The sequence below is a fragment of the Pantherophis guttatus genome, chromosome 1 (genome assembly GCF_059756535.1).
Source record: "Pantherophis guttatus breed Tessera chromosome 1, ASM5975653v1, whole genome shotgun sequence".
In the NCBI taxonomy this organism is placed as follows: Eukaryota; Metazoa; Chordata; class Lepidosauria; order Squamata; family Colubridae; genus Pantherophis; species Pantherophis guttatus.
Window position 1 is genome coordinate 155,116,750 of NC_142063.1, and position 20,709 is coordinate 155,137,458.

General features: G+C 39.0%; 1 long non-coding RNA gene across 1 annotated transcript in view; it reads left to right on the top strand.

The window, feature by feature from the left end:
* The window catches only part of LOC148116598 (uncharacterized), a 31,104-nt gene extending 12,961 nt beyond the window's left edge, over positions 1 to 18,143 (top strand). The window contains exon 4 of the long non-coding RNA XR_015731160.1: positions 18,056 to 18,143. This is a non-coding gene — a long non-coding RNA (uncharacterized LOC148116598). The remainder of the gene's footprint in view (positions 1 to 18,055) is intronic.
* Positions 18,144 to 20,709: the final 2,566 nt, after the last annotated feature.

The window sequence follows — 20,709 nt, forward strand, 5'->3', positions numbered from 1 at the left end:
CAATATCTAATACTCCATATATTAACGGCAGCAAGGATTACCATCACATGGATGGAAACAAAGTACCAGGAGGGAAAACAGTAATTCGAAAAATTCTACAATGTGCAGAAATGGATAAGTTGACGCTGGAAATTAAAGAGAGGGAAGAGTTGGAATATTATAGAGTATGAAACAAACTATATGATGGTGAGAAAAAAGAAATCAAAATAATAATTTGGAATGTTAATTTAATCGGGTTAAAACTAGGAAGTGTAAATTACTGAATAGTGTTAACCGGATAATGATGGTTTTGTAAATAGATACTAATGTAAATATAAGTACGTAGATGAACGATTGAATAAGAATAGAGAATATATATCCATGTCGATACAGTAAGCTATAAAATAATATATGATGTAATGTTATGTTTGTTACGTGTTTTTAATGTGTTTTTGTTTTTTGTTGTATTTTTCTTTACTTTGTTTTTTAAAACTTATAAATTCAATAAAAAATATTTTTTAAAAAATGTTCTGTCCTACACATTGGCAATAAAAATCAGAACACCAAATACAAGTTGGGTGGAAACGATCTTGTAGACGACCCTCACTCTGTCAAGGATTTAGGAATACTCATCTCAAACGATCTAAGCCCCAGAGCTAACTGTAAAGCATTGCCAAAAAGGCACTAAGAGTTGTTAACCTAATTTTGTGAAGTTTCTTCTCCGGTAATATTGTATTATTAACTAAGACACATAAAACCTTTGCCAGACCAATTCTTGAATACAGCTCATCCGCCTGGAACCCACACTGTATTTCGGACATTAACATGATTGAGCAGGTTCAGAGGTATTTCACGAGAAGACTACTCCACTCCTCTACTCACAATAGAATTCCCTATGCCACCAGGCTTAAAATTTTGGGCTTGGAGAATCTGGAATTGCGCCGCCTGCGGTCCAATTTAAGCATAGTATACAAAATTATCTGCTACAACGTCTTGCCTGTCAACGACTTCTTCAGTTTTAACCACAATAGTACATGGGCAAACAATCAATACAAACTCAAGGTAAGCCGCTTCAAACTCGATTGCAGGAAATACGATTTCAGCAACAGAGTGGTCAGTGCCTGGAATGCTCTACCCGACTCCATTGTTACAGCCTCAAACCCTCACAGTTTCAACTTCGAAGTGTTTACTGTGGGCCTCACTCAGTGGTGAAATGTTCCCAGTTCGGACTGGATCGCCTGATCCGGTAGCGATGGGTGGTTCGGAGAACTGGTAGCAAAAATCCCTGCCCAACCCCCATGCCCAGCTGAGCCGCACAATCATCAGAGGCTTTTTTTTTTACTTTTAAAAGCATTTTTTTCTTTGGGTGAAAAAATGCTTTTAAAAGTTTAAAAAAAAAAAGCCTCTGATGATTGCCAGAGGATTGGAAAAGAGCTGATGTAGTTCCCATCTTCAAAAAAGGAAAAAAAATAGATCCAGGAAAGTACAGACCTGTTGTGGCTCCGACCCCCGAGCCCATCTTATCGGAGGAAGAAGGCTCCGAACATGAAGGAGAGGAGCCGGCCAGGCCTCCCTCTCCAGGCCCCTCCTCTCTGGCAATGCCTCAGGTGTCTGCCGAGGGAGAGGAGATTGACCAGGAGCCAGGTGTCTCCGATGACAGCGATGAGGGTGATAAGTCGTTCCTGGATCCACGCCAACGAAGGCGAGATAAACGTTTGCAGCAGATGAGGCATACCAGGGATTAAGCTGAGTCACTGGACCACACCCCACAGGCTATATAAGAGAGTGTTGTGGCCATTTAGACTCTGTGACGGACAAAGTTAACTTCTGGCTAGTCACTTTGTACAACGCCTAATCTGCTGAAGGTTTCATGTTTGAGCTGGACTGTTTTGAAAACTGTGTGTATTCGTTGGTGTTATCTGGTGGAGGAACACTTCCTCTTCTTGTAGTAAAGCACTTGGCAGACGGTTATCGTATTGCTGCCAAGTTCCTGATAACGAACCTTGTATGTGCCGAGTACTTCTTTAACCCCCAGCTGGCTGTGTGTGTGGGGGGGGGGGACAGAACAAGACCTATCAGCCTGGGAAGATTCTGGAAAAGATAATCAAACAACAAATCACCGAACACGTAGAAGCAAACCAAGTAATAACCAAAAGCCAACATGGGTTTGTCAAAAACAGATCATGCCAGACTAATCTTATTGCATTCTTTGACAAAGTGACAAAATTAGTGGACCAGAGGAATGCTGTCAATATAATTTACTTGGACTTTAGTAAAGCATTTGATAAAGTAGACCATAACCTACTACTAGATAAAGTAGAAAAATGTGGGTTAGACAGCATCACCACCAGATGGACTCGTAACTGGTTGACCAACCGCACTCAACGTGTAGTCCTCAATGGAACTGCATCTACATGGAGGGAAGTATGCAGTGGAGTACCCCAGAGCTCTGTTTTAGGCCCAGTGCTCTTCAACATCTTCATCAATGACTTGGATGAGGGGATAGATGGGGAACTCATCAAATTTGCAGATGTCACCAAGCTGGCAGGAATAGCCAACACTGCAGAAGATAGGCTCAAGATACAAAAGGATCTTGACAGACTTGAACATTGGGCGCTATTTAACAAAATGAAATTCAACCGTGAAAAAAACAAGGTTCTATATTTAGGGAAGAAAAACAAAATGCACAGGTACCATATATGTGGTACCTTGCTCAATAATAGTAACTGAGAGGGATCTTGGAGTCCTAATGGACAACCATTTAGATATGAGCCAGCAGTGTGCAGCAGCTGCCAAAAAAGCCAACACAGTTCTGGGCTGCATAAACAGAGGAATAGAATCAAGATCATGTGAAGTGTTAATACCACTTTATAATGCCTTGGTAAGGCCACACTTGGAATATTGCATTCAGTTTTGGTCGCCACGATGTAAAAAAGATGTTGAGACTCTAGAAAGAGTGCAGAGAAGAGCAACAAAGATGATTAGGGGACTGGAGGACTAGGGGAGACATCATAGCAGTATTCCAATATCTCAGGGGTTGCCACAAAGAAGAAGGAGTCAAACTATTCTTCAAAGCACCTGAGGGTAGAACAAGAAGCAATGGGTGGAAACTAATCAAGGAGAGAAGCAATTTAGAACTAAGGAGAAATTTCTTGACAGAACAATTAATAAGTGGAACAACTTGCCTGCAGAAATTGTTAAGATGTTGGATAACCATTTGTCTGGAGTGGTGTAGGGTTTCCTGCCTGGGCAGGGGGTTGAACTAGAAAATCTTCAAGGTCCCTTCCAACTCTTCCAACTCCCTTCCAACTCCCAACTCCCTTCCAACTCCCTTCCAACTCCCTTCCAATTCTATTCTATTCTATTCTATTCTATTCTATTCTATTCTATTCTATTCTATTCTATTCTATTCTATTCTATTCTATTCTATTCTATTCTATTCTATTCTGCGGCTCAGCTGGGATCGTCAGAGCCTTTTAAAAGCATTTTTAAGCATTTTTTTTTCGGCCGAAGAGGTTGTAGAAAAAATGCTTTTAAAAGTAAAAAAAAAAAAAAAGTTGGCCATGCCCACCCAGTCATATTACACCCCCACCCCCACCAAGCCATGCCCCCAGAACCAGTAGTAACACATTTTACATTTCACCACTGGCCTCAATCCCTTCTTAAGAGGTCCGTAAAGGGGGCGTGCATAAGCGCACCAGTGTGCCTAGCATCCCTGTCTTACTGTCCCCATTTACTTGTGTTTATTTCTTTTGTTTATGTTTATGTTCATACCTACACTTGTTATCTTGTACATGTTTGACAAATACATAAATATCTGTAGGCCATCAGGCTGAGGAAAGATGATTAAGTTATATTCCTCTATCTGTGCTCTTTAGTGACAATAAAATATTTCTTTCTGCATATTGTTTATTGTATTACCTTGGTGACCAGTCTGACAATTTCTGTTTTGTTGTTCCTTTTAGTTTATCTTAGATGTGTTAAATAATTACTCTTTATGCTTTTTATGCTGCACTCTGAGTGATTTCTTTTTTGATGGGAAAGGTGGCATAAATTAATAATTAGAAACCTCTGACATTGAGGTGTCTGAAAATCAGTAGGTTGGAGATACTTTGCACAGGTACTTTTAATATCACTTTAAAAATGAAAGCACAATCTTTTGCAGTGGCATTCAGGCTCCAGCCAAATATTTCCATCGTAAGATTCATAATGTGAATGATAGCATTCCCCCTCCCAACATACAAATAATTCACTTTTTCATTCAAAGATCTAACACAATCGTTTAACCCACAATTTATTTTAAAGCTTCATGTCTGCCTGCAATTTTTACTTTCCTGGAAAGGAACTTGTCCCTAATGTTCACATTTGATGAACATTCGTGTTCTCTGGCATGGCTAGATTCATTTCCATCTGTTTGTTTGGCATGGTTCCCACTGAAAATGTGTGGTGCCCCTTCAGCAGGTCATAGGTGTTAACTAAACATGATTTTAGAGGGGGGCCTTTATAACACAGCAAGCACCAGTTCTACTGCCAGCAGATCCTGCTGTGTGCAAATAGCTCCAGCTTAGGGCCACATGCTTCATGGCAGGAGATCCCATTTGTAGATGCCTGTAGGCATCATAAAAGCCATACACATGTACTGGAGAACTCTTTCATTCTAGCCTGAACATTTGGAATGTTGTGTGGGAAAATGTCCCGGAGGGAGGAGGTTTTTATACATTCAAACATTCTGACAGATTCCTCCTTCAACTTGGGAAATCCTTGGAGTCAACACGGCTCAGTGGATTTTAATTGGCCATGTAGCCTTATAAACTGTTGGAAAGAAGGAAAATAAATATATGACCATATTCCTAATGCTGCATCTTGACTCAACTAATATAAGTTTCGAGCAGAACTGGCACCAAGTAATAATACATGTATGAATCCTAGATGTTATTTCTCTCAGTTGTCTATATTTATAAACTAACAAAATTTGTACTATCTAGTACACTGAGTTTTCAAAGAACAAAAAGGATCATCGTAATAATTTCAAAATTCAGTTTGGGTCTTGAGTTCAAACAGGAGGTTTGATAATTATCTGAGGTGATTATTAAACAGAGTGGGAGCTAAAAGAAATGTAAATAGCATTTGCTGCATCCAAAATGACGCTGGCAATAGAAAAAATAGGTACATTATCCATATCAGAATAAGAAGCAGAATGATGAAATGGATCTAAATGAAAGAGTCTTGATCTTGTGGAATAGAGTGGATGAATACATGAAAGAAAGGAAAGATGTAGATTTAATTGGGTATGAAAGGTCTAAAATATATGCCAGAAGTTATAAATTGCTGTTATTTAAGTTGTTATGAGTACATACGAAAGTAGAAATCCATAGAAAACTGAGAAATATATATTATGCTCCAGGAAATGGTAATAACTGAAGAACCACATAGGAGTTTTAAGAATTGTGCAACTATCTAAATGTGTGCAATCGAGGAGGAAAAATATTTTCCTAAGTGATATTCATGGAAGTGTGGGAACAGAATACAGAACAAAAGATTAGGCTGTTTGGAGAGAACACTGAGAATGGTAACTTTGTGAATATCTACTTAAGAAAAAAAGCTTATTTATTTCTTTATCGGCATATCTTTATTTATTTATAACGTTTATTTGCCTCCCCTCTCATGGTTTATTTCTCATACAGGAGTTAAGTATGCATCTGGACTTGCAACACGCTCTACTTGGGGCTACCCTTGAAAAGTATCTGGAAGCTGCAGTTGGTGCTGAATGTAGCAGCGTGGGCAATTACTGGCATCTCTAGGACAGCCAATGTAACACTTCTGCAGCATGACCTTGGGTGCCAGTTTGCTTCTGGGTCCAATTCAAGGTGTTGGTTCTGATCCTGAAAGTCCTTCAAGGCATGGGTCCAGGTTATCTGAGAAACCATTTTGTTCTTATTAAGTTGACCCATCCCTCCCAGTCTGGCAAGTAGAGCATATTATGGCCCTGTTGGCTAAAGAATTTCAGCTAGTGGTGTCTAGGAGAGTCTTGACTGATCTAGAAAGATAAGTAGGGTAGGCCCTGTATCGTAGTTGGATGGGATCCACCTGAAAAAAGGGCTATTGGCTGGATAGAGAATTGAAAAAGAAAAAACTATTTGGAAGGCACTGGCAACTATTTCAGTAACATAAGTAAGATTGTATAGATATGATTACCAAGGACCAAACTTAACATGATCTATTTTCCTTTAAAGATCATCCGGAGTACTATATTCTTATAAAAACTTTCATAATGTATAGTAGGGAAGTATAAGGTAGCATTATATAGTTCTTATACAAGTTTTGCATAATGATTGCAGGAAAAAAATACCTTCATATAGTAGTGTAACAGGAAAATATATTCTGGTCAAATTTCTGAGGGCAGTCCTACACATTGTTTCTGGCTTAGATTCTTTATTACTTTGTCATCTCAATACCTCAGATTAGTATATGTCTAATGTGGAAAAAAATTGCTTTCAACCAAGAACATGTAAACAAAGAATATTGTAGCACACATCTATTTTTAAATACCAGTGTGTCAGTGGTGGGTTTCAAAATTTTTTACTACCGGTTCTGGGGGTGTGGCTTGGTAGGTGTGGCAGGGGAAAGATACTGTAAAATCTCCATTCCCACTCCACTCCAGGGGAAGGATACTGTAAAATCTCCATTCCCTTCCCAATCCAGGGATTTACTGCAAAATCACCATTTCCTCCTGATCAGCTGGGACTTGGGAGGCAGAGAATAGATGGGGGCGGGCCCAGTCAGAATTTTTACTACTGGTTCTCCGAATTACTCAAAATTTCTGCTACCGTTTCTCCAGAACTGGTCAGAACCTGCTGAAACCCACCTCTTCAGTGTGTACAGCATGCCTTGTGAAAGCTATAATTTCCTGGAATTTTTCCTTTAAAAATGACTCCAGGCCACAATATAAAATGCTGTCTGGGACCAGGGCCAAACCAAGACTAACTGAGCCCATGTGTAGGCCACCTGTCTTGCTGAGTCTAAGCTTCTGTTAGAGCAGTGTCACTTGAGTATATGAAAAGCTTAGAGTTGCCTCCATCCTAATGAAAGTTGGATCAGAGGCATTATTTACAAAGACATTTGTTAGGCTTTAAGCAGTGATGAAAGATCTATGTTTTGTCTTTGATTGCATGAAATAACTTGCAATTTAATTTTCTCATACAGTTTATGTTTTCTGTAACATTGTATTATTATGAGGGATCTTGCACAAGCACATTATCTCTAATTGCACTTATTGTTGATTATTGCTATTATTATATGCTGCAATAATCCAGTAGGGTAGAAGCTTGTCAAGCCTGTGTTCTTTCATAGTTTTTATCTTATAAAATTTGCTTATATTTATGGGAAAAAATTAGATTAAAAAAGATGGCTAGAAAAATATACTGCAGATAAAAATGATTAAATAAGAACTTAGTTAAAGCCAACCATGTCTCGAAGCTTATCCTTCAACTTTGATTAATTATAACTTTAAAAAATAAGCTAAAGACAAGATCCACTTTATCAGAGCAGCAAATGTTGAAAGAGAAGGGGAAATCAGAAAATTGGGTCACAAAATGAGCTACAATATGACAGGAAATAATCCCTAAGAACTTGTATTTGGAAAAGGAGGAGAAAAGGATGGATTATATAGAATCACGTCTGTTTTAGCTCAGAAAGAAAATAGATTTAGGTTGTCTTCACCTTGCTTTTCCTTGAATCATGCTTGGGTGCTATTCAATTAATTCCAGCTTTGTGTGTTACAAGTTCCTGTTTAAAGACCTTCCAACCTCCAAGAATAGTAAGTTGACTTAACATTAGTTGCAGTCCATGTTTAACACACTACAACGATATAAAAGAAACAAAGATGCTCTTTAGAGTGCTGTAATTTTCCTCATTTTTATTATTATTTTAATGCCAGGGCAAGTATCTGATGATTCCCAGATGTTTCTGCTCCCTCCTGCTCTTTCAGCTATGAGTCTGACCATTAAGGTGGGCAGGAGCCATAATGGAGGTGCCCCCTGATTTCTCATAGACTTCTCTCTTAACAGAGCACCAAGCTAATTATCTTCAATTCCTGGAGGAATCCACTCAAGTATTTGTGTTGACTACCTTAATTTTCATCTCCTCTAATCATTCCTTGCCAGATGGCAGTTAAAGTTTATTGGTCCCTGTAAAAATAAACCCATTCTTTCTTTTTCTTTTAAACTATCATGTGCATTTGTTTAGTATACTGTTAACTGCTCACAAATCATGAAAGGACCACCCAAAATAATTATTTCACAGTTCACCTGCATATTTTTGGTTTCAGTGGCATGTGATGAATGAGTGAGGTGATTTTAGGAGAAAAGTTAGCTTAGGTTTCTGTTCGTGTGAAGTGTGCTATTGCTAACTACATGTTGGACACGTATCCCTTTAAATGCAGTGCTGCAAATGTGTGAATGGGGTTTGGCTTGTCTGCTTTTGATTTAGGTATAGGAAGATTACTAAATTTAGGTGATATTACACTAGCAAGCAAAATGCCCTGGGTTCATACATTAAGCTGACCATTTTATTTGGTTCTCATTGTAATGCTTTCTTTAAATTCAACACGTATGATTTATAATTCTTTATGGCTCATAATGATAGCTAAACCAAGTGATTGAATTGAGTATGGCTTAAAGTATGATATAGAGAAAATTCATATGTGTGCTAGCTTGTTATGTGTACTGACCTGTCATATAGTTAGGATTTTTTCAGAGAATCTGTGGAAAATGATATTCTTGTAATGCTCTGAAGAGCTATCTCCAGTGACATTCATTTCATCCTAGAGATATTAGCCTGATTCTGATTGCAATATGGGTGGTGGTGGTGTTGATTGGTTTCTGTATAGCCGTGACATTTATTTCAAAGTTATGTTTTGCAAACATTGATATTAAAAATTTTCCACAGGTTCTGCATTTTAAGTCCAATGATGTCTTATTTCACTAATGTTGTTTTTCCCCTTTTTTATTGCAGAGGAAAGCAAAATGTAATAATAATAATTTTATATTAAAAACAAAATTAAATGGAAGAGTAATCCAACTACAAAAAGTAAATATTTAAAACAGGATAAGTGTTAGGAGTATAGTCATAACATACACATTTTATAATTAAGAAACTCTCAGTTTAAATTTATTCCTATTTCTATTGGTACTTCAGAAAGCCAGCAGATTGGAAATTAAGCTTTAATAGTTGCACATATAAGCTATAAAGACTTTGTTAAGCCTCATAAGCTGTTACGGGTTTAGAAATAACACTCCCTCCATCACCAAATATTGCACTGGTATTTCAAGCCAAGTTTGGTTGGAGACAGAGTCACATTCGATTATGAATAACTCACAGAAAACCTGGTTCTTGCATAATACTATCCCATAATAGGTGGACTCAAACCTTATTTTAAATATAAGTTTCAGTTTTAGTACTATATATAAAGTGACTATATAGCCTTTATTATAAAGGACAGTCCTTTATTTCAGAAAGCTGTCCTGTAGTAGAATACTGTATGCATTTTTGCAAAAAGATCTTTGTTTTGCTTTTGAATTTTCTTTTGTAAAACAAAGTTATAAACAATTATTTGTTATCCTTATGAACCTCTTTTATTTTTTATTTTTTATAAAAAATAATCTTTATTTACATTTGTCATTAAAAAAGAAGACAACACACCAGATAAATGACAAACAGAACAACAAAACAAATAACATACATGCCTATAAGTACTACCTTAATAACTTAATATTCGGTACAATACATCTATATTATGTTCCGGGGGAGACAGAACAACCTAATTTACATTTGTAAATCAATTAGGTCTATCCGACCTCACTTTACTTGTATAAGTTTTTCAATAAATATAACTTCTAATCTGGTTTGGGTTATAGTTTTCTCTTTGATAGCCAAATATATAGTTTTTCGCAAGATAAACATGTTTGTGTTTGGTATCTATCTTTCAGTTTTTTAGTCAATTTATCTGCTTCCACACAATCCAAAATCTTCTTTATAATTGCTTCCTCTGATGGGGTATTTTTATCTTTCCAGAGTTGAGCATATGTTAATCTCGCTGCTATGATAATGTGTAATGCAAGGTACCATGAATCTTTTTAAATATTTTCCGATTTGGAGCTGAGCAAGCATGTCTCTGGTCGCCATTCAATCTCTTGGTTTAAGATCTCGTTAAGCCACTTTTTTATTTTTCCCCAAAATTTTACTGCTTCTGGGCACATCCACCATTGGTGATAGTAAGTGCCACGCTCAAACCCACACTTCCAGCATTCAACGGACTGTCCAGTAAACATTTTGGCCAATCTATCGGGGGAGAGATGCCATCTATATAGCATCTTGTAAATATTTTCTTTGTATGCCGTAGAAACTACTAGCTTCATATTCCCCCATCAAATCTCTTGCCATTTTTCCAGATGGATTGAGTAACCAAAATTTTTCCCCCAGGCAATCATTGTATCCTTTATTATCTCGTCACCAATCTCTAACCTCATCAACAGCTTTCAGCTTTTTGTAGCTTTTAGAAATCATGCCTTTTTCCTGGCCCATCAAGATTTTGTCTAACTCCTGCAAGTCGACATTTATACCTTTCCTATCTTTGTCTTTTTTATATTTTGATTGGATCTGTAGATAGGTCCGCCAATCCAATTGTAATCCCTGGGAATTCAACTCCTGTTTTGGCTTTAGCTCTCCTCGTGCGTTCAGCAAATCTTTGTACATTAATTTTTTCACAGGGTTATATAATTTTGGATATGTCAATGCTTCTAGAGGTAATATCCAGCACTGTGTTTTAATATAGTACTTTTTACTGATCTTCTCCCAATTTTGAATCAAGATGTTCCTTATATAGTGCCGGGTAAACCATTTGCTTTGTGGGGTGTTATCCCGCCAGAATGCCACATGCCAGCCCTGTTGTAAATCATGTCCTTCTATCTTGAGAAGACAGCTATTGCCTAAGATGATCCATTCTTTTACCCAGACTAACAGAGCAGCTGAGTAGTAGTTCTCCCAACATGGTAAATCCAGGCCTCCCCTTTCTTTTGTCTCCTGCATCATTTTTTTTTTTAATCCGGGGTTTTTTCCCCTGCCAAATAAATTTAGTTATTGTTTGATTTAGATCCATAAAGAATTTTTTTGATAAATTCGCTGGGGCAGTTTGAAACAAAAAATTAAACTTCGGTAAAACGTAAAATTTTATTGTTGTTACCCGTCCCAAGAGTGATAGTTGAATTTTACCCCACTTGTCAAGGTCTTTTCTTGTTTGGGTTAGTAATTTATTATAATTGTCCTCTTGTATGCTCGAGCATCTGCCAGTTAAGCAAATTCCCGAATATTTAATTTTATTGACTACTCTTAATCCAGTCGCTTCCTGTAAACCCTTCTTGTCTTCCTCTAAAATGTTCTTGGTTAATATATTTGTTTTCTTTTTGTTGATTAATAAACCTGCTACTGCCCCAAATTCTTCAATTGTCTCTAACAAGGATAAACAAAATTTTATGGGATCTTCCAAAATAAAAGCCATATCATCTGCAAAGGCCTGAGTTTTATATACCTGATGTCCAATTTTAAGCCCTTTTATTTTTTCCTCGTTTCTTATTTTACTCAGTAGTGTTTCTAACGATAATATAAAAAGTAAGGGGGATAGAGAACCTCTTTTAGATACCTCTTTTTTAAAATTTGTCCTTTATTTTTTCCAAGAAAACATGGTCACTCATAGAGGCCTGGCTCACACCTGATTTGCCTGATAGTACTAAGAAACATACATTTTGAAATACTTTGCACCCTTGGTTTTGGCACCAGCTTTTGTAAGGTATATCATAGGAAATTCAGAAGAATTGACAAGATTAAGCAAAGAGAGGAGATAGGTTGGACCCTGGTCCATCAAGACAGGGAAGAAGGGTGTGCACTGTGCAACCTCCATTTTGTTTGTTATATCTATGTTACTCCACCAGAGTAGGCTCTATTCATATGGAACAGTGTTGAGTGTTATCAGCTGTTTTGAGTAGAGGGCCTAACATAATGTAAGATATATAGGGCTGCTTCAGTAAAAGGAATGTGTAAGATAGTGTTCCTGAAGTTTCCTTCGAGGCAAGTATCTTATCCTTCAGTGCGTGGTTTATTAATACTGTTTTTTTTAGGTAACTGTTTAAAAATGAACTTTTATCCAGTATATTATATTTTGAATTTGTTTTCATTCCAGAGTAAAGAATATCCAAATAGATTATTGTTTGAGGCAGCATTGACAGGTGTAGTAATTACCAAACATGATATCAGGCATAAGGAATGAATGTAGTAAGCATGCTAGATGGTTCAACACAATAACAGTTCAAGTAAGGTGCTAGGAAGACACAGTCCTTTGTTATTTATTGTTAGGCAGTCTTCTCTGGATGCTTTTTCCATGGTAAAAAAAAGAAAACATTGTATTCTTCTTTTACCTTCCCCTAATGGCATTGTTGCCACTGTAGCTCAGTGGTTAGAATTCAGTACTGCAGGTTAATTCTGTTGACTGCCAATTACCAGCAATTTGGCAGTTCGAATCTCATCAGCTCAAGGTTGATTCAGCCTTCCCACCTTCCAAGGTCGGTAAAATGAGGACCCAGATTGTTGGGAGCAATGTGCTGACTCTAAACCACTTAGAGAGGGCTGCAAAACACTGTGAAGTGGGATATAAGTCTAAGTGCTTACATTGCTGATGATCTTATGGACCTATATTACTTCCACAATGTTTTTCCTTCTCTCCATATTCTAACTTTAGACCATATCTATATTACCTTCATTTTTTTTTTTGCTGAAGTTACCCATAATATCTTACTCTAATGAAGGACTCCATGCACACAGATATAAAAATTTAGCATCCCCATGGTTAAGATCAAGACTGCAAAATCAATTTATCAAGTGATTCAGCAATGTGTATTTGTGGCTGACAGTTGATTTTAAAACTCATTTGATTTCAAAAACTTGGGCTATGATTGGATGTTTTATTAAATTCTGATTTAGCAAATCCTGTATACCCTAATCCTAGCCTTCTCCTCCTACTTGCCCAGAAACAGGAGTCGGAAAGCTTTTGATTCTGATTAATAGCATATCTTGCTGTGCCATCTGAAACTTAAACTGAAGTTAATCTTAATCCTAACTACCGTGTTTCCCCGAAAATAGGACATGTCCCGAAATTAAGGCCAAGCCTGATTTTTGGGGTAGGTTAGGGTTAGGGTTTTGGGGTGGCCTAAATATACACCCTCCCCTGAAAATAAGCCACCCCTCTCTCTCACACACACAGGTCCCTCACCCCCCAACCCTCCCAAGGCAGCCACATCCCTGCAAACTCCTGTGCCCCCTGCCCATTTCACCGCCCATGGCACTGACCGTAGACCTCAAGCACCTGCTCCTGTGCCATGGTGGTGGCCCGCCCACTCTCACCCAGGCGCCGTGTCCGCATAGCCTGCACTATCGCCGCCCCAGGGCTTCCTTGGCAGGGCGGTCACCGGTGACAGCGAGGTTTCCATGTGCGGCGGGCAGTAGGGCACGGGTCTCAGCGGGGATGGCTGAGGTGCTACAGATGTTGCTGCTGCCACTGCCTGCAGAGGCCCGGTGGCCCACTGCCCAAGCTCAGCCGTGGGGGAGGAGCATTGGCCGTTGCTAGGCCAGCTGAGCTGTGTCTGTCGGGGCTGCCCTCGGTGTGCTGCCGGGCACCTGGAAAGAGTAAATTGGACCTGTGATTGGAGCAGAGAGGAGGAGGGGGGAGGGTAGGCCTCCAGCGACCATCACCATAGAGTAGGAAGCACACTCCCAGAGCAGCAGCTGCCCAGGCTGGGTTTTGGAAGCCTCAGAGGCAGAGTTCGTGGGAAAGAAAGAAAGACTTCTACTGTTTCTGTTTTTGACTGCATGCAAGGAAAGCAGGGCTGCATGCAAGGAAACCTCTGGCTGGGGTTTAGAAGCTGCAGAGGCAGAGTTTGGGAGAGAGAAAGAAAGACTTCTGCTGCTTCTGCTTTTGGCTGCAAGGAAAGCAGCAGAAGTCTTTCTTTCTCTCCCCCAAACTCTGCCTCTGTGCTTCCAAACCCCAGCCAGGGCAGCGGCCGCTCTGGCAGTGTGCTTCCCACTCTATGGTGATGGCTGGAGCTGGATCCTGCAGGGAGAACTGGCCAAGGCCCTAGCTTTTGTGCAGGTGCTGGTGGTGGGTGCCAGTGGCATTGGCTACGAGTTCAAGGACCTGGTGCTCACCGGCTTTGCCCACATGGTGAGGTCTGGAAGGCAGACGAGCGAGGGTGAGGTCGGGACAGGCACTTGTGCAGCTTGGTGCCTTCGGGCTGCTCACGTTCTACATACACACACACCATGGGAGGGGAGGGTCTTGATGGCAGTGTGTGAAGGAAGCCTCTCTCTGCTGGACTCCCGTCTGTTAGTGCACAGACTGCCTGGGGCCTCCTGCACCCCCGAAATAATAAGATCCCCGATAATAAGGCCAAACCCTTATTTAAGGGTTCAAAAGAAAATAAGACCCTGTCTTATTTTCGGGGAAACACGGTAAAACCAGAAGTCAACAACCTTAAGACAACAAATAAGCAATACGCTGTTTTATTTTTAGTGTGTTCTAACTTTATCAAAATTTAAATGTAAGTAAACCCTAATGTTTCCAAAGAATTATGTTAATCTAAACAAAATAGCTATTGAATTTCGGTAACATCTGAGTAGAAGATTCCAAATGCTGCAAGATATTGTGGATGTTTCTTGTCAGTCGTGGATTTCTTTCTTAGAGCAAACAAATTGGCTCAGTAACATACTAAGTTTGTTTATTTAAAACTTACCTTAAAAATTAACCACATTTAACTGCGTCTGTTAAGACATAAGTGTGGTTAATGAAATCTGGAAGCAAATTTCTACATTCCTTCCTGTGCTTGCGGAGAGAGATCAGTATGTATGTCTGCGTGCTGGGAAAGACCAGAGTCAACAGGAAATTTAATAAACATTGTCAATGTCATATATGTACCCATGAGTGAAATGTTTCAAGAGAGCGGAGAACTTCCACAGTGGCTCCAGTAATCAGACAAGATCTGTGATGGGACGAAAGCAAACATCACAATGTGTGCTTTGTGCTTTGTGCTTCTTCGTTTTGTTTTTTGGTTTTTTTTTTTTGCTATTTGAAGCAAGTAAGAGAATTGATAAACAATTGGGGAAAGTATAACTTGGAAGAGTGGCATCCCACTTACCTGCTGTTCATTTGGACCACTGTCATCCAACTCTCAGTTTCCAAATCCAGATTCTCCATATATATATTTTTTGGCTAATGGGCACAATCTTAATTAGAGGCAGGAAACTGGTTGGAACCATGATTAGAAAATAAGCTGGAACCTTTTCATATTCTTAGTTGAAAAAGTTTCCTTTACAAAGCAAGGCTAAGTGGGCTCTTGCCACACGATGTTTACTTGTTTTCTTTTATTAGTTTTTCAAGATCCTGAAACTACATCCTTGGGCAGAAGACATAAATTTAAAATTAAAACTTGTACAGTACAGACGTGTTTTAAACTAACAATGAAACTGTTATAGCCCTCCGGCAGCCAGTGGAGCTGGCAGCAGAGTCAGACAGTGAGGAGGTTGGGGAGGAACATGGGCCAATCCTGGGGGCTGGGGAAAGCTCGGACAAGGGCTCTGCATCAGAGGCAGAGAGGGAGATAGACAGCAGTGAAGCAGAGGAACAGCTGGAGCCCATTCCCAGTATGCGTATGCGCAGAACTGCTAGAAGACAAGAACAACTCAGAAAGCAGGGTCGACTTGGGAGTAAAGCCACACCTTGGAGATGATTGGCCCCTCCCATAGGAAACAAAAGAGGAGCGAACGGGGCTTTTGCAGGAAACAATTTCTTCATTTGGTAGTTTCAAGATTGAAAAGTTCTGTTCGTGACTCTAAGAGACTCTGTGCCAAGTTTTGTCTTACTCTGCCTTTGGAAACAAGTTACATGGCAGCTTGCCAAGCGAGATAAGGTGTGTTGAGAAATATTCCTTTGAAAAACTGTTTGGACAAACCTTGCTGACTGTGAATGAAAGTAATTCACAGTCGTGTAAATAAAAGAGGCTTTGCCAGGACCAATTCCTGCTTCCTGCTTTTTAAGGGAGCCTAGGTCAGAACAAAAACAAAGCTTAGAAGCTTCCAATTCAAAACCTGTTTTGAGGCCTTGTGTAAGCAGTGTTGCGCATTTTGTTGCTGACGTTAAAATGATGAGTACCACAATTCTAGGCTGACCTACTGCTCTTCCCTCAGAGATCTAGATATTCCTTTTTTCAACCTCTATCTTAGTGTCCAGTGTCTTGAAAAAGTGATTGCTTAGCCTTAACTGTTCACACATCTAATTTGTAATACCAAAATAATACTGATTTATCTTAGAGATCATTGCCAGGATCATGAAGATCATGTATGTCAGGGTTTCCCAACCCTGGGCGGCTGCCACTACCAGGCCTTGAGCCCTTTGGAATTGGGCCCTGCGGAAGTAGTAGGTGAGCATGTGTGGATCCCTACTTGTGCAAGCAGCGGGCAAGTGTGTGTGTGCATGCTCCATTTGCACGAGCGGTGTGCGTGCTTGCCTGTTGTTTGTGCAAATGGAGCAACGTACATACACAGCCTTGTCTGCTGTTCCCGCAGAGCCATCCCCTCTCCCCCACCCCAACCCTGGCTGGTCTGAAAAGCCAGAAAGGTTGGGAAACTCTGATGTATGTGATGAGCCTGCAAAATGCTTCACACTATTATAAGGCAAAATTTTAAACTGACTTTGTGCAGTGCGGTTAAATTCCATGCCTCATGAGACTTTGAATAATTGCATGCTGTCCTATTGCCAGATACCCCCACCATAAATTCACTGCCTGATACAAATTTGTGCATTGGAAAATTTATTAGACAAGATGTTACAGGAATAAATATCGTGAGGTTTGAGTGGGTAGCAACTGAGATGGCACATTATAATGTGAGATCCATTTTAAAGATGCTATCACAGTTGTGCAATAGGAAGAATTATGGAAAAACATCAATAAAATTTACCCAAAGTTCTAATTAAAAGAAAAATTGGTATAAAATGTTTTACAGATGGTACATAACTCTGTCAATGATTGCCAAGATAGATAAAACATACAGCAAATGTTGAAAATGCCACAACAAAGAAAAGATACCCTACCACATGTGGGGTTATGTAAAAAGCTCAAAAGTACTGGAAAGAAATGCATCAAAATATTCAAAAAGCCTTAAAAATAAAAATTTGAACTGAAACCACAGATGCTTTAATTGGACATAATTCCAGAAAACATAAATGAAAAATACCACAATTTACTAAGATACATGTTGGCAGCTGCATGAATAAATCTAGATAAGAGAAACCTTGTTGATGGTATCAGATTAAGAGACTAAAATTGGAGAATATGCTGCAGTAGCAAAATTGACAGTGTGCGTATTTATAATAGAAGTTTAACCAAATTCAAGCAGAAATAGCCCGTGTATATATGACACATTACAGAGCAAGGCAAATTCAGACATCTGGAATATGGCTTCTAGGATTAAAAAAAAACCAGTAACAATGTCTAATGTTTAATAAAAAGTCAGATATCTAAATTGCGGTTTGCGGTTAGGGACACAAACCAAAGGGAAGGGGAGATGTGTTACTAGAAAGTCTTTTCACAATGCTGTTGGTTGTTACATAGTAGTTATTCTTTCATTTTTATCTTATACTTTTTCCCATTCTCTTTTGCATTTCATTATTTTAACAATAAAATATCAAATAGAAATATACAGTATGTACACCTGAGATCCATCCTGTATAAATTGTCTCTATTATGAATGATATACATAATTCTTCTGTTATATTGAATTAGCAAGTTAAAGGTAATTTCTTTTTCAGCTTGAGCTTGACTCCTGTTGGGCTTTCTTTTTGCTTTTGGCAATGATGCTTGCCATAGTGCTCGCATTTCCTTCGTCCAGGATGTTTTTCAACTTCCTAATCTACTCTAAAGTTTAGGATTGTCAGATGGAGCCCATCCAAGTACTAACTAGGTCTTATTTTGCTTTGCAGGAGCTACAACTTTCAAATTGATCTGGACTTGTTGAGAAGGGACTGTATTATCAATAGTTCTCCTTTCTCTTTCTGATGGAAGTTCATTGCGTTGCATGGAATATAATCCTTGAAAATTCCTGGAATTTCCTTCCTGGAATGGTTTTCCACCAACAGTCGGACTCATCTCAGCTATTTTTCTGTAAATTATGACTCAACTGACACTTATTGATTAAGCATAGCAAAGTCACAGGCAGGAAGGGAAGCAATAAGTTATGCGTAATATTTATTAATTCTTTGCAAGCCATGCTCATCAAAATGTTAAAAGGGTACACCCCCCCCATAACCCAACTCTTAAATATAAAGAATTGAAAAAATCCTGGAGGTTTTGTCCTGGAAGGTCTTGATCAGCTTCTCCAACTTGATATCCTCCAGATATTTTGAGAAACACTATGCTCAAGTCTTTGCTGTTGCTTTTTTGGGTTCCATGCTTACGATTTTCTACGGACTCAGAGAGATATTAGCAAAACAACTTTAGAAATTAAGGTAAAATCTCTGAGAATGAAAGTAAAGCTAACTATGTCATTTACAATATTCCTGATCACTTTTGGTTTTAAAGTATAATGAAACACTAAGAGCTTCTTGTTTTAGCTGTGAAATTTATATTCATAATACTGTGCTATACAACCAAAGTTAAACTGTTTCTGGAAATAGTCTGTCATACATATTAAATTACCCCTGCAACTATGATATATATGATTGTTTTTCCATGATACATTTTTTTCAAAATGTTTTCCTCTTGTTTTCTTAAAAGGGGAGAGAAAAATCAGGAGGTATCATTTGTCACATTTCAGACTAAAATTGGCTGATGCTCGGGGAAAAACAGAGCTTTTTATATTCACAGGCATACAGCTGATAGGAGACATCAGGAATTCACATTATAAAACTCTAAATGAAGCTGCTGTCATCCTAAAGAGCAGCTTCTGAAGAAAATGGCAATTTGATTTTTTACTGAAAAGCAAACATCTACAGAATAGATGGCTATCCCACCTATCCATCGGGAAGAGAAAGAAAGAGAAAAGCTAAGTAAAACCTGAGGTCACATTCATAACCAAAAATTTTATATTCTGTTACTTTGATGCTGGGATTTGTACTTCTTTGCTTACAAGAATGTTTCCATTATCCAAGCAAAATAATCACTTACTTTGTGCCTTCATCCAAAACATTGCATTTTCTCCCCAGATATGCAGCCCACTGCACTTCAGATTCTAGAGCAGTGATGCCTAATCTTTTTCGGACTGAGTGCCCAAAGTGCATGTGTGCACGTGCGCCTGAGCTCCCAAAATGCAATGCATGCTTGGCCCCTCCGCATTTGCCCTGTCCCTGCCAATACACATGCGCCCCCCCATGCACCCCAGCCTCCCGTGTGTTTGCATGCAGCCCACTGCACATGCCCCTGCCCTGGCCCCCATGTATGCGTGCACAGCACCCCACACGTGCCCCCCGCACACCCTTCATGCATGTGCGGCAGAGATCTGAAGACCAGCTGGCCAGTGGGAGGTGCGCGCGCATGTATGGTGGAGCTGAATTGGGGTGACAGCTCACATGCCCACAGAGAGGGTGCTGCGTGCCACCTCTGGCATGTGTGCCAGAGGTTCGCCATCACGGTTCTAGAGGGAGCTGAAACGGGTGGGTTCTACTTACCTTTACTACTGGTTTGCAATGGGATTGCGTGCTTTACTCACGCACGCACCTTGCTTCTGCGCATGCGCAGATCGCTGATGATGACATCCAGGGTGGTGGGCGGGGCCTCCTGCTGATTTTACTACTGGTTCTTGCGAACCGGTCCGAACCGGGGGCAACCCACCACTGATCTGAAGAAAAACTTCACAAACAAGTTTCAATGAATGCTTTTTATGGGAAAGATAGCCCCTTCCACTGTTCTAAATTGAAGGCCATTTGAAAAAGAACAGGTGCCCTTAAATGTATATATTGATAACTTTGCCTAGGATGGATGGATGGATGGATGGATAGATAGAGCTCAACTTTTAACTTTTAGCGTTATTAAATCTAGCCGTATGGGCCATCTACTGTATTACTCCATCTGCTCAGTTTTAATATAATACATTATTTCAGTACAATGGTATTTATATTACACATTTTTAATATTCCATAGTTCAGGTGCTTCAGAATAATGTATATAGATAAGTAGATACTCTATCAACTTTAATTACAATTTCAGATATTAATGCTACAAGCTTTATGATAATTTGGCTATTTTCTTCAAAATTAACTATAACATGGAAATGAATGAGAAAAGAGGAAGAGCATGCATCGTGGTATTTGTTTTATAAAAAGGATTTTGGTTGTAAGCTAAATTAGCTGATATTAAACTCCATTGTGTTATTACTTGGTGTGTGTGTGTATGTGTTCTATATGTGTATGTATGTACATATATATGGATATATGGATATGTGTACATTTTTATACAAGTTTACAAAGGAAGAATAAGTGAACAAAAAAAAAACTGGAAATACTAAAAAAATTAATATTTGAAATACAAAGAAAATTAAAAGAGAGAATCAAAAATTAAAATAAGGAAAATAAAAAAAATAAGGTGTTGAGTTTCAGACTTCCCCACTGTTATGCATCTGCTAGTTTGCAATGTGTGCAGG